The sequence below is a fragment of the Lissotriton helveticus genome, chromosome 4_1 (assembly GCF_964261635.1).
Source record: "Lissotriton helveticus chromosome 4_1, aLisHel1.1, whole genome shotgun sequence".
NCBI classification, from domain to species: Eukaryota; Metazoa; Chordata; class Amphibia; order Caudata; family Salamandridae; genus Lissotriton; species Lissotriton helveticus.
In genome coordinates, this window is record NC_136063.1 from 1,664,512,337 (window position 1) to 1,664,526,216 (window position 13,880).

The following is a 13,880-nucleotide window of genomic DNA, read 5'->3' on the forward strand; positions in this document are numbered from 1 at the left end:
CAACATGCATGCACCCTGACCCAGCGCAGAGGCCAACTTGAACCCCACAACCCCCACAGACTACTAGCAAGGAACAACTGGGTCGGGGAAGGCCAAGGAGACGAAGGAGAAGAAGATGGGGTGCAAACCGCAGATAAACAAGACGAGCGTCACGGAGGTGACAGAATACTACCAGCAACTGACCCACTAGCAGACCACCTGGATTGCCGTTGGAGTGCCGAGGAGGAGGCCAATCCAGGAGGCCAATAGGCGACTGCATGACAGGACTACCTAAACCAGGCACCAACCCGCTGCCAAAAGGAAGGCAGCAACGGCGACAGGAGGTGGCAGGCCAGTGCCCCGGAGGAGTCGGAGGAAACACAGGCCACAGTCATCAGTGTGGAGACGGTGCAAGGAGTAGGGAGAACGGACACAGCTCGAGAGGACCTGACACAACATCAACAGGGAGTGCCACGAACAGGCACTGGGCGGACACGGAGAGATGGGCAGAATGGCATACATGTGCAATGTGTCTTAGCACACTGCACACCAACAAACACCCAGGATCATGTCCCTGATCCCCTTGGCACACTCCAGCACACACACATAGTACGAACAGCACACACACATTGACCCACTGACGACATCATGGGTCAATGTGCATAGCCGACACTGCAGAAAAGAGGACACAACTGGCTCCGCACAGCACAGAACCACGCCCGGGGCGCGCAAATAGCAGTCACACACCCATATTGGCAGTGCGTATGATGGCCCTGGCCACTCCCCTTATGAATTGAGTGGGTGACGACAAAGCTACATGTCCAAGCTCCAACCCGCAGCCTCTGGTGACATGTCTGCATCCGATATACACAGCACATTGTAATGGCGTAGGGCCCAGGGCCCACATGCATACAACAAGACCATAGGGACACCTGCAGATATCATGTTGAACTGGCTATGGGCACATTCGCCCGACCCCTTTATTGGCAGGGCCACATGCAGAGTGACGCCTGTGCTGGATGTTTGTGGGGTGAGTGTAAGCCATTCCGCATGGAATGTCTGGTACTGGCAACCACTTGAACATGGGATACCAGTGCAACAGAAACAGAAAACACATGTAATACAGAGTCAACTACTGAGAAACATGGAATGAGCCAGAGAAAGTCCAGAGGCCAGCCAATATGCAAACAGAAGTGTCCGTGAGTTGCAGTGCACTGGACTTTGGACACTGGAGATGAGCGCGCTCATGTGAACAAAAAGTCTAGGATTGTGTCCCTTCAATATATTACTGAGGCAGATGCAGTGGGATGCGTTAGACCTGCATCATCTTGCCCATCAATGTCTCAGGGGCCCCACACTGTCTGAGGTGACATACCTGCGCAACCGCTCCTCAGCAAAAAACACAATCCGCAACGGACAATGGCCTGCGGTGCTCTGAGTCACTGACACCTGGAGTGCTGAGTAGGGTATCAGTTCGATGATGACATCCACGACAGATCTGAGCAACTCTGTAAGTCTGTCAGGACCACCGTTTCAACTCTGGCAGATGGCGCTTGGAGGTGGTCCTTGCGGTGGTGGCGTGTGCCTCCTGCAGTGATGCGACATCTAGGCCGGCCTGGACTCGCTTTGGTGTGGGAGCCATGGGGGTGCGCATTTGGCCCTGGAGGCTGCGTACAGCGCAAGGCCACAGAGAAATGGTGTTAATGACCCCAAGGCCTACGCTTCAGGGGCCATACAATCTCCCTGAAGAAGGGGTCCCGGACCTGATCAGCACAGAGTTAGTTGCCCCGGATGCACAACGGCTGGCACAGACACCTACCAACGGGACGGTGACTTGCGGTGCTGTCAGATGGGCCATGCAACCTGAGCGGGTCACCGTCAATGTCCGAGGTGTATGTTGCGGAGGGTTGCGGGGACAGAGGAAGGTGTTCTCCAGGGTAAGACTCCGAAAGGTCTGATTTTATCAGTAAGCAGCAGATGAAGGAGTGGAATGCGACAGCCTCGCTGCCACCAACAATCCGGTCTCAGCTGCATGAGGATAAAAACTGCCCCCTAGTCCATAGGCTTAGACGCCACCAAAGTTCGACCAGAGAGTGTCCATGAATGTTGCGGAACAGACTAAGTGGCACCCAGGCTGAGAGGGGATGCAGTCTGCGATGATGCCGGTACAGTGGTATGGACTTTGTCATTGTCAAATCAAGACTCTGTGACCTACTGGACTACAGTGTAGGCTGAAGGCAGCAGTCAGCTGTGGCCCACAGCCACGTGTCATTGGCTCGCGATGCACAGCTCTAGTGACACCAGGGCAGTTGTTGGTAGTACGAACACCTTCGTAACGATGATCCTTTCCTTTACGCCAATTTGCAAGGCGTCATCCACTTACGAATCTCCTTGAGTCCAATGAAGTGTTATCTGCCTTTGCATACTCGATGTTCAGTTCCAAATCTGTGACCTATTCGAGTGCAGACTAGGCCATGAGCAGTGTAAGACGGAGGCAGCGGTCAGCACGGGCCATTCACCGAGTGTCGCCGGCATAGGTTGGAGGCCCCATCGGCCTGCAGAGTTGAGGTTCAGTGGCACCACGTGTTTGTCACCTCTGTGACTGTGACCTGGCTTTTGTTTGGACTGAGCCGTATCGTCCTCTTACTCCTCTTCGTGCGACCACTGGTGCGGACCCTGCCCTGCTGAGAGTGGATACAGAGCGCGCCACTGCTCTACCCCCAAGGTAAACTGGTGACAGAGCAGGAAAATAAAGCTTAAAATAAGTGTCCTAATTTACACAAGACATTAACATTAAAATGCTTAAAGAATAAAATTTAGGAAAACATGCTTTTTCTTAAACGTGAAAATTAATTTGTAGCATGATTTTTGTAGTAAGCACTCATTTCCATAGTAAATTATATTGCTAAATTAGATTAGGCCTCATTTATTTTCTACCCTTTCTTTTTGTTCCATAAATTTTCTTCCTAAATAAATAAATGCTGTTTAGGAAATGTTAAACTGTGCTATATTAAATAAATAAATAATTCACGTTTGCCTTGAATAAACATGTCATCTCTATAGAAGGTGTTGATTATAAAAATGTATTTCTTCTTTTCCTAAGCTACATGTTCTCATCATCTTTAGTTGGTTTCTAGCTGCCATGTATCCACAATGATGCATGCTAAATAGTGTATTAAACAATGGAGCTTGCGTGCAGATGTGAATCTAATGACTTAATGCAGTAAATTGCAACTACAGTATTTCTGCTTTAGAATAGTTCATTGTAATGCAGTGGAATTCTGAATAGCTAGTAGTTTAGACTGCAGGGTTGTTGGGGTAACTCAGAGTGAATCTAATGCACTTGAATGTTAGCAACTAAATTGACATCTTGTAGATAGCACCTTGCAGACTTCATACGTTTACTATGAGAATGAAGGAAGAAGGAACAGTCCATCGGACGATCCTTCCTCATTGGCTTAAGAAGACCTATCACCAGCATGGATTTTTATAAATGTTTTTGTGTTTATAATATGCATGTTCCTAGTTAGATAAGCTCAAAGCTTTTTGTTTCACAAAACTGGTCCAGCTATTCTTCTGTGACTATCCTTTTTCCCTTAGCACTTTTTGCCCCATTCACTTTGAGCTACTGCTGACTGTGATTCTGTCACCTACCACTTTGTTGGTGTCAACTTCTTTAACGGTTATGGCTACTGCTGTGACTATTTTCTTAGTTTGACTTAGGACAGTTGTTACTGTGACTGTTGCTGGTGCAGTTTGAGAGAAAAGACTCAGAGTTTCTAGAACTACACTTCATGAGGAGTTCAACTTCAATCTGAATCTATTTCAATGCTCCTTTAAATCTTGGTCTTTCCTTAAAGGACACTTAATGGGTTCTGGTAGGTTTGGATCCATTAGAGTAGAATAGGATCTTACATTTCTTTGTGGAACACGCTATAATTATTCTGGATTGATTGTACCCATGATTTTCTTGATATTTTAATAAACACTAGCTTACCTGTCGCGCGTTGCTGCGGTCTCAGAAGCAAGGAACTTTAAGGAAACTTGTTATGATAACATTCAATTTACATTGTGTCATTTTTATTGAAACTTATTCATTTTAATATGGAAAACATTTTAAAGTCTTGTTTTAATTCTGTTTATTTATTCGAGTGCTTGTGGATACACGTTATTTTTTGTTTTTCCGTCTGGTGCGTACACGAATAAATCAGAAGGTTTTCCGACGCGTGAGCTGGCCACATACAGTTGTCCATGTGAGAAGCACGGATTCTCCAAATCTAGTCCACACACTTGCAGCGATTGTCCTTGTGCTTTGTTGATGGTCATTGTAAAAGCGAGTCGCACCGGAAACTGTAAACATTGCGTACACACAAATAAATCAGAAGGTTTTCTGACACGTGAGCTGGCCACATACAGTTGTCCATGTGAGAAGCACGGATCCTCTAAATCTAGTCCACAACTTGCAGCGATTGTCCTTGTGCTTTGTTGATGGTCATTGCAAAAGCGAGTCACACCGTAAACTGTAAACGTTCAGTATGGAAAGATTACGAGGGCCCTGGTTGTAGGGGGGCCGATATTTAACAAAATATTATTTTTTTTGATTATTTTTTTTGCCTGAAACCTTCGCAGGAGTGTACTCAACAACTTTTAACAAATGTTTTTAAAAAAAAATTTTTTTTTTTTTTTTTGCCAGACACCTTCACGGGAGTGTGCTCAACAACTTCCCAAAGTTTCATGCTGATCGGATGAATGGTGTAGTAATGCATAAAGGACAAACTGACATACTTTGGTTTTCATATATATAGATATGTATCTGTTTTACTAATTTGAATAAAAAGACCAAAGTAATATACTAAAGTTTTTCTGATAAATAAAGGTTTTCAAACTAATTCAAAACTAAAGGTTTTCAAACTAATTCAAAACTATCATCATTGACTGAGATATTTCGGCTTATGCTCTATTCTAAAACGGTGGCAAAGATCCATTTGCTCTGAGAAGAACACGGCGCAGAGTTAGAGGTCCCTGTTGTAAATTATGGGTCGTACTAATTGGAAAAAAAGAACATGTCAGGGCTGGCACTGGCTTGTGAGAAAATATATTATGCATTACTACAAGCTGTATGTTTTTAAAAGTACAGTGTTGCTTTTTAGGATCATAAAATGTTTTTATTAACTGCAAACTTTAAACTTCTGAATGTTACAGTTCTGCAAAAAGCGGTTACAAACTCTTTTCACCTCATGCTGACATCTGTATGCAAACAGCTGGTTCTAGGAAGAAATCATGTCCTACAAGTGAGAAAACAAACCAGTCTCACTTTACACTTCTATGTCATGCAGTCACAGGTCTCCAAGCTGCCCACCCAACCTCATCCCACCCACTCAGTTTATTTCCATCTCCACACCTTGGATGGGCTGCAGTGAGTTTAGGTTTATGCTTGCTCAGGCCGCTCTCAGCAGTGTTGCGATGTATACCTCAGCTCTCCCTTCTCAGGCTTTGGTCCTTCCCTTGTGTTGGTCAGCAGTGCTTAGTAGCAGGTGCTGCTGTTCATCTACAGTATCTATGCTGCTCAGTCTTTCCCCTGGACATGTTGAATGCATCTTCCCCGCTCAACCTGTCCCCTCCGGCCCCAACTCGCACTCCGTGGAGGTAGAACACCAGCAACTGGTCTCTTGGTCATGTCCAAATTGGCAGTACATCACTGTCACTGTCAGCATTTGAGATGGAGACCATTGGCAGCCACAGATGCACCTTACGGGAAATAGATCAGCCAGCCTCTCACAGGGCCAGATTTAGAGCAATGGGCACCCATTGTGACAATCATTTTTGTTCCTCCCCCACCCCCACCCCAATGACCACCTTTTCGGATTCCCTCATGACTAGCAGGCCAACGTGGCCTCATCTCTCCACAGACATTCTCTCACATACATTTAATTTGTTTTAAAGCACTGGAAAATGCTGATTTAGTAATAAGAATGTATATCTACTCAAACACATTTCAGCAACATTAGAAATAGATAATGAAAGAGTTGGGAAAAAACAGAACATCCTAACATATTGTATGCAGTTTGCATGCAGCTCTTTGATGACAGTTCTTAAAAGTCACTGTTCTATATGAGGGTGGCATCTTATGAAATTCGGTAACAAAAGGATCTCTGTGGCAAAAGCAGTAGTCCACTCAGCTATCCACATAAAATACAGATCTGTGATCTACACTGTAAGTGTTCCTTGCAGCAGGCACATTAACCTTCTGTGCTACTTTATGGAGCGTCAAACTGCCTCAGACAAAACTGATCTCTTTATCTATTTCTAGCAGGAACATTAATCACAAGAGGGATCTTGACATTTTAATTAATACTTGATCACTGTTCACACAGGGAACTCTGCTGAATGTGTTTAAATCTTACATTATTGCTAGAGAAGGGTGCCCCCCCCCCCCCCCGGAGGTCAGGTCCCCCTCCCCAGGTCAGAATTCAGTGCGGCTGCACCAGTCGCACTGCCATAAAGGCCCTGCCCTTAAAGTCATTAAAACCTCAAGGTGCAAGTATTCTTACTTTTCCAAAGGTTATGCTTTAATTCATGGAAAAACAAGTAATAAACCGGCCACTGTGCCCTAGCCTTGATGCTCGCTTGATCACGTAGCCGTGTTATCAATATGATTTTAACAATGTCTATTTATATAGCGCAGACGGAACAGTGAAATGTTTCTTGGCATCTTAATAATAGGTCTTATTTTTATCCAAATTAATTGCACTCATTTTATCAGGCTCAGAAGGAAGCAAGGCTGCGCCCACGGGGCGATATTCAAACCTGTTCAGGCTATTGAGGTATCTTAGCATCTATAAAGGATCTGAAATGACCTTTCAAGTTGGTTTCTTTTTTTTGGGTCATCAGCATCTGCTGTAGATTATTATAACTCTTTAACAATGAGTCAACCGCGTATCACGCTGCAGGAATACGTTCAGGCAACCCGAAAAACTCCTCCTTGAAACGTGTCTTGCTGCAGCACTTTCCTTTTTTGGGTTTGCATGTTCTGTAGTTGGCTACAAACACTAGTTCTCAAACATCCAATAAATTCCACAGGATAGACTGAAGAAGAAAGAACTATAATGGGAAGGCACGTTTCTGCAATAGAATGTGATTACTTAACTACCTATTTTGTGCCGCAAGATGGCACTGTTTTTAAAACAAAAACTACACAGAAACTGCTCGGTAAACTCAGCTGTACTCCGTAAATGTTGCTGCATTTCATATCTGGACACCACGGCATCAAAAAACACTTTCACACTGGGAAGGAGGAATATCTTTCGTCACTGCACCCTCGATCAAAAGAGTTTGGCCATTGTCCAATTGTACTTCACCACACTAGAGCCAGAAAGAATTAAACATTCAGGCTGAAGTTTATTCTGAGCTACACCAACTCACAGCTCTATACCTAAATGTCTTAAATCCTCAGACCACGTATATAAAAGAATCGTTTTCTAAATGAGCATTTCAGAGAATCCCCATGTGAAGACAAGCAATGGAAGCTTTAGCACACAAACGACTCCACACTTATGTCTTAATTAGACAGTGGGCCCGATATATAAAGGGGAGTTTGCCAACTTGAATGTGCAATTGCCCATCATTTTGTAATGCCACTGATGCTCTAATTAGTCCCAAAGCAAAATGAATATTCACAGGTGGTCACAAAACCTCCTGTTTATGAATGTTAATGAGGCAAGAGACATTTTGAGGCAACCTATGAACACATACAAACTTGATGCTTTAAAAAAAAAGGTCACATTGAAAGAAAGACATCAGTGACAGAGTGTGCTGTGTCCCTTGTAACAGTCTGCGACGCGTGAGGCAACCTGACAAGAATCCCAAATGCAAAGTTTCACCTTTGTGAATCAGTTACCAACTCAGCTCGGGGGTCGATAACTCATCAAACACTGATACATACAATTGCAGCTCACAAGTAGCACAGGTCGCCTCTTTCATGCCTCCTCCTATTTATGAATTGTAATGGGTCGGCCATGTCCTCTTGAACACTTGTTCTAAGTCACAACCGATCAGTCCCCCAAAGGACAAAAAGAAAATTTTAAAGTAGCAGTTACCATTTTACATCACTTTAACTTAATTTAAAATGTATGTTGAGTTAATACACATCCAGGAAGACATGCAGAAGCTTCCAGGTCCAGGCGTTGCAAATCCACTTATAATATGCGACAACAACAGATGCATTGTGTCCCATATTAAACACAAAAGATGGTTTCCTTCATGGAAGCTCGAACTATTCTAAACACATTTTCAGTTTGTTTTCTTTTCCATCATCAGGTGGGTGGATACAGGGCCGGACTGGCTACCGGGAAGTTTGGAATGCTGCTGAGCTGGGGGCTGATTTCAATGATGGGAATCTGTGTGTACTAAACAAAATTAGTTTTGCTTTCATTATTTCGAAGCACACGCAGGTCTCCATGAACGAAATCAACCCCCACTGCAATTAAATCAGCCCCCAGCTCGGCAGCATTCCAAACTGCACGGTAGTCAGTCCGACCCTGGGTGGACCTCTTTTTGTAGCTCCCGTATGTTGCAAATCTGCCTTCAAGGCTCTCTTGCAGATGTATTTCTTTTTTGGTACTCGGTAGGGTTTGAAAAAAAAACCAAAGGAGGCTAACACCTGTGAAAGGGGCAAGACTCATCGAGCCGCAGTGGAGCCAGCACACAGAACGACCATAGACCAATAACTTTGTGGTAAAGAGAACAAGCATTTGCAATGCAATAGTTCTCGCATTTACAAGAGTTTGAGCTGTTGGCATTGTAAATGCCAACAGTTTAAACACTCGCAAATACGAGACCTAATGCATTGGAAATATTTTCTTTGTTGTCAAAGCCCCCCTGCCGCACTTTTAGGTGCATGAAGCTTGCACCCCTTTCTTTAAAAAAGCTGTGTCTAACAAAAGGTGCGCAACCACTATTAAAGTAAAACTGTGGCATGGGTGCTTTTACAATAATAAAAGCATCTATTTGTCAAACAAATGCATTTTTTTTGTAAAAGTTCCCCGGCTGTGGTTTCACTTTATTAGCAGCCGCGCACCTTTCCTTAGACATGGCTCCTCTAAAGAAAGCGGTGCGGCCTTGATTCATGTGAAAGTGCGGCATGGGTCTTTGACAGCAAAACAAATATGTGCAATGCATTTGGTCTCACATTTGCAAGAATTTAAGCTATTGGCATTTACAATGCCAATAGCTCAAACTCGCCTAAATGCGAGAACTATGATATTGCAATGTAGCAGCCGCCATTGTCCCGGCTGCTTGGAAAGTGAAAGTGCACATGGCTCGCTGAATGTATGGAAAGCATGTCATGCCTGCAATAGGTCAAAACCCATTAAATAAAATAGTGCTTACAGGTAAATAAAACATACCGTGCAGCAACAGAAGTAAAAGGTCCAGTCCTCATGGGAGGTTTCAAATGAAGAAAAGGTGGGACTAACGAGGGACTTACGAGGCAATTAAGGAATCAGAAGCCAGCATTTACAAAGGACAATGACAAACGCTAATGATAAATAAGGGCAGAGAATGAGTGGTGCTTCAATTCTCGAACTCAATACACCCTGCCTCACAGAGCAGTGCGTGCGCTGCCCAGGCTCAACCTAAAAACATCTTGGGCCATATTTCTATGAAGATACTTTGGGCATCCTACCCGTCCTAAACACACAGCATCTAAGAAAAAACACAACAGGTATTTATTAAATTAGACTTATATGAAATACAGTTATGGCACATTATCAATAGTAAATAGTCCTATTCAATTATGATCACACCCTTACGTGTACCTCTCACACTTTATACAGTCTCAATACTGGGAACTTAACCTATCCACCTTTTGTGTATTTACACAATTCTTTTTTATTTTTCCTACACAGGAACAACCCAAATTCAAAAGGCCCCAAATAGCCATGCCTGTTGGCCCCGGATAGCCCTCTCCAATTGGCCCATCTTGGAATCTGGTGCAGTCCAATCTCCACCCATCCAATGGGCTGTAGGTAGCCTACCGTTCAAAGGCTGTAACCAAGCTGTGGAAGCAACCAACCCCCTGGTATCCACGTAGTCTCCCCACCCCATACCTAGATTAAATTTAATAATAATTATTACAAAATGTGTGATATCAGTTGGTATGCTATGCTGAAACACTTGGATCTTGTCAACATTGAGCCGAACGGTTACAGCTTTTCAAGAGACCCCTGACGAAGAGCCTTATGGCTTGAAATGCATTGGGTATTTTCTAATGGGCCTACTCCGTTGCATGATTGACTTTGATGTGTCACTGTATAAGCCTGGATGGGCATTCAGGAGGCATAAGAACTAAGTTGAATAAATAATGATGGCAAATTACGCTGTCTCCGCAGTGATTAAAAATACAAGGATTAATGGTGAAAAAAGAATCATAAAATATTGGCATACAGTGGTTCAAATGGACAAATTCAGGAAGACTTGTTTAATTGAGAAGGAATATTTCCTATTTCGCAGTGCGATAGTTGGGTGCGCGAGCAAGGTGCCCTTTGGAATCATATTGCACGGGCCTGCCGGCATTTTACATTGTAATTGTAAATGTATTTACATAGCACTTACCACCCCTGACGAGGCGTTGAAATAGACAAAGTCTGCTTGTAACTCTTACCAAATACACACACAAAGTGAGCACATTAAGTTTCTCTCTTTCTTTTGTCCTTGTTTTTTCTTGGTCTACTAATTTTTATCTCTGTGTACTCGTTTAATTTTTCTCCCCATTTCTGTTCCTTTAGTCTTGATCTGCTCTCTTTCTTCTACTTTATTTAATTTCTCTTTCTAGATATGTTTTGCTTTCTGTTGTTTTGTTATTCTTCCTTGTAGACCCTTTTCTTCTTTTTAATCTAAGTTTTCTATTGTGTTCTTGTGTATTGTATCTCATGTATTTTCATGCACTTCTTTTTAAGACATTTTTTTCTTTCAATGCCTTTTCATCTTATTTTGTTCCAATCTTTTCTATAATATATGTCGGTTGTCATAATTTGGTGTCTCCCGTATCAGATTCTTAATTTATCTGTCTCATTAACGTTTCTCTCGATTCCTGTTACCTGAGTCTTGATCTGTCATCCCCTTTGTTCTCCAGTATTTAATTTCATATTTAGACATTTGTTCTGATTCCGTTGCCATCTTTTTCTTCCTTTTAGCATTTTTCTTTTGAAATATCCCAGTTTTATATTGTGATTTTGTTTATTATATCTGATTTATTTTCATGCAGTTCCTTTTTTTTCTGCCATTTATTTCTGTCGTCATTTGTTGATGTCTGAATGGGTTTACAGAGTACTTATCCCTCATACGTTTTGGTCCAGGGTCTATAAATCCATCAAAGGTTAATGCATAGGAGTTCAATCCTCCTTCTTGCCATTATTTATGTTATAAATGTAAAGGTAGACAAGCCTCAATTAAATTACTTCAAACAGTATATCCACGCTCAGCAAATTCATACAAGTGGATAAAAGTCAATATGAATGAGCAGATTCTTTTTGTCAGTGACTTATTTATTTTTTTTAATTTTTTTTATTGATGCTAAATTCTTATAAGTTGCACAATGGAAAACAGCCAACTCGTGTTTCACCCAATTGTAGCACGCAGGCCTGGGGCTTTTTCATGGGTCAGGAGATAAAAAATAGTCAGTATCCTGTTCATAAGAGATCTTCTCAAAGTTTTTTGTCTGATTTATGGATCAGAGTGGGCTCTGCCCTAATGGTCCAAAAAACAAACCTTAATAAGGTGTATTCCAACAACTTCTAGTTAGTCTGTGCTGTTACCGGTCCCGTGGTTTCGGTGGTCTTCGTTCTATTATCACAAGTCTTTCATTTTGAACATTAGGCCTACCAATGCTGTGCTTCTGACAGTGTCAGATGAAATATATGCTGAGTATGGCTTGCTGTTCGATTGCAGCTCGGAGGTCTGAACATTCTTGTCCCGTTTGACAGTCTATAGCTAATTTATCAAACTCTTTTTCCCTTGACTGAACTATATACCCCAAGTATGTACCATCTTTAAAAGTTAGGTTCCACCACAGGAAATGACCTCTTCAAGCCAAAGTCCACCTATTTATCAGCAGCATAAGCAGGAGAAGAGTCCTCAGGATTAGTTGAGGTTCTGCCAATTAGGGTTGCTAAGTTTGCATTAAACTTAACATTATGAAGAAGAGTATCCTCCCCTTCCAACACTTAAAGTTTACAGAAAACCCGTGGTACAGAAGTCTCATCCAGGATTTTCCATTTTGTCACACCATTCCTCTTATCTTGCCATATACAAAGGCATTGTCATGGAAGACAGTTTCACAAGCTGTAAGATCTCATCTCCCTCATCAGACTGAAACGGAGGAATAAACAAGTTTTCTCTGACTTGATAGAACCTCACACATTTCTTCTCTTCTCACGTATTTGCCAGAGGACGTAATTGGGTTGTCCAGATCTGACCCAGAGATGTCCTAGTCCTCCATTTCTCCTGACCTGGACGCTGTTTGCCTGTTTAGGCTCTTTTGGTTTCCCAGCCATAGCCCTTGGTACAGCCTCCTCAATCATGCACTGTATCTCAGTCTACGTCATGGGAGGTGGCAGGACACTTGAAGGAGGCCTCCCATCCTCTGTCCTTTGAAGTCTTGCAGGTATAGCATCTGAATCTTTCAAAGTGGAAGAGAAGCTATGTCTCTTCTTAGATGCTCTTTTGGCTTCCACTGTAACGCTACAACTGAGAATATCCAATGTGTTACATTTTAAATATATGAGAGTCGAGAACTTGTACTGTCCATTCAGGGATCCAATAAAATTACATGTCGGCAATCAGTGCAGGAAATGGGGAACCAATCCCTAATACTAAATCCAATGCACAACATATTGTATAAAACACTTGGAGAACATCCCCTTAAGGGCAACTCAGACTCAGAGTGCTGCTCCTCACACGGCATGCTCTCACCAGCATCATGGCCGCTGCTCCCTGAATCTAAAAGCAGAGCCCCAACCGCTTGGGAGCTAGCTGTACTCCGTTACCAACTCCCAAGCTTTTCTGCAGTCTCATAACCAGTGTCAGACTTCTTGCGGGCAGCACGGCTTCACAAATGCTGGTCGGTCCCTCCACATTTTTCCCGTACAGGAAACTTGCCAGTAGAAAGACCGATGGGGCCTCACCACCATCAGCCATTTGGTAAGTGTCCAAACAAGACTAAACAGCAGGACAAGCTGCGAGGGAGAGGTTTTTATTGTGTCTTGGTATTGGAGTCTTGTGAGGCGGGATCGCTTAACTTGTTGTGAATCCAAGAGAGGAAGGGATGTAGTGGTAATGCCACATCAACACACACATTGTTGCATGCTCCTACAATAATGTTAAAAGACGTCAAGAATTTTGAAATACTAGCAACACAGCATTTCACCACCAGACCTGCAGACAAATCAGCTGGAAAATGCATTCACCTATAAAATCAGACGGTGCAACAACACAAACATAGACACCTATAAGCACACTCAGAAGGAGATTGCTATTAAAATACTTGCCACATGCACATTCAGAAGGACATAAGGTTAATACTCCTGTACCCAGCAATAAGAGTTTAACCCAAATTAAAACCCCATTAAATATAGATAACAAGAGTCGGATGTATGACGTCACAACGCATGCTTTTACCACGCATGCTGTTACAACGCAGTTTTTACAACGCATACCATTACAACGCATAGCGCTTTGGGGTGCTGGATAGTGAATAGTTTAATTTACTATTCCAACTCCAGTCCCCGTGGACACTAGGGAAGGTGTTGGATAGTAAATTAAATCTATTCCCTATCCTAGAGCGCCCCCCAGCGCAATGCGTTGTAATGGTTTTCGTTGTAAAACCTGCGTTGTAATAGCACTGC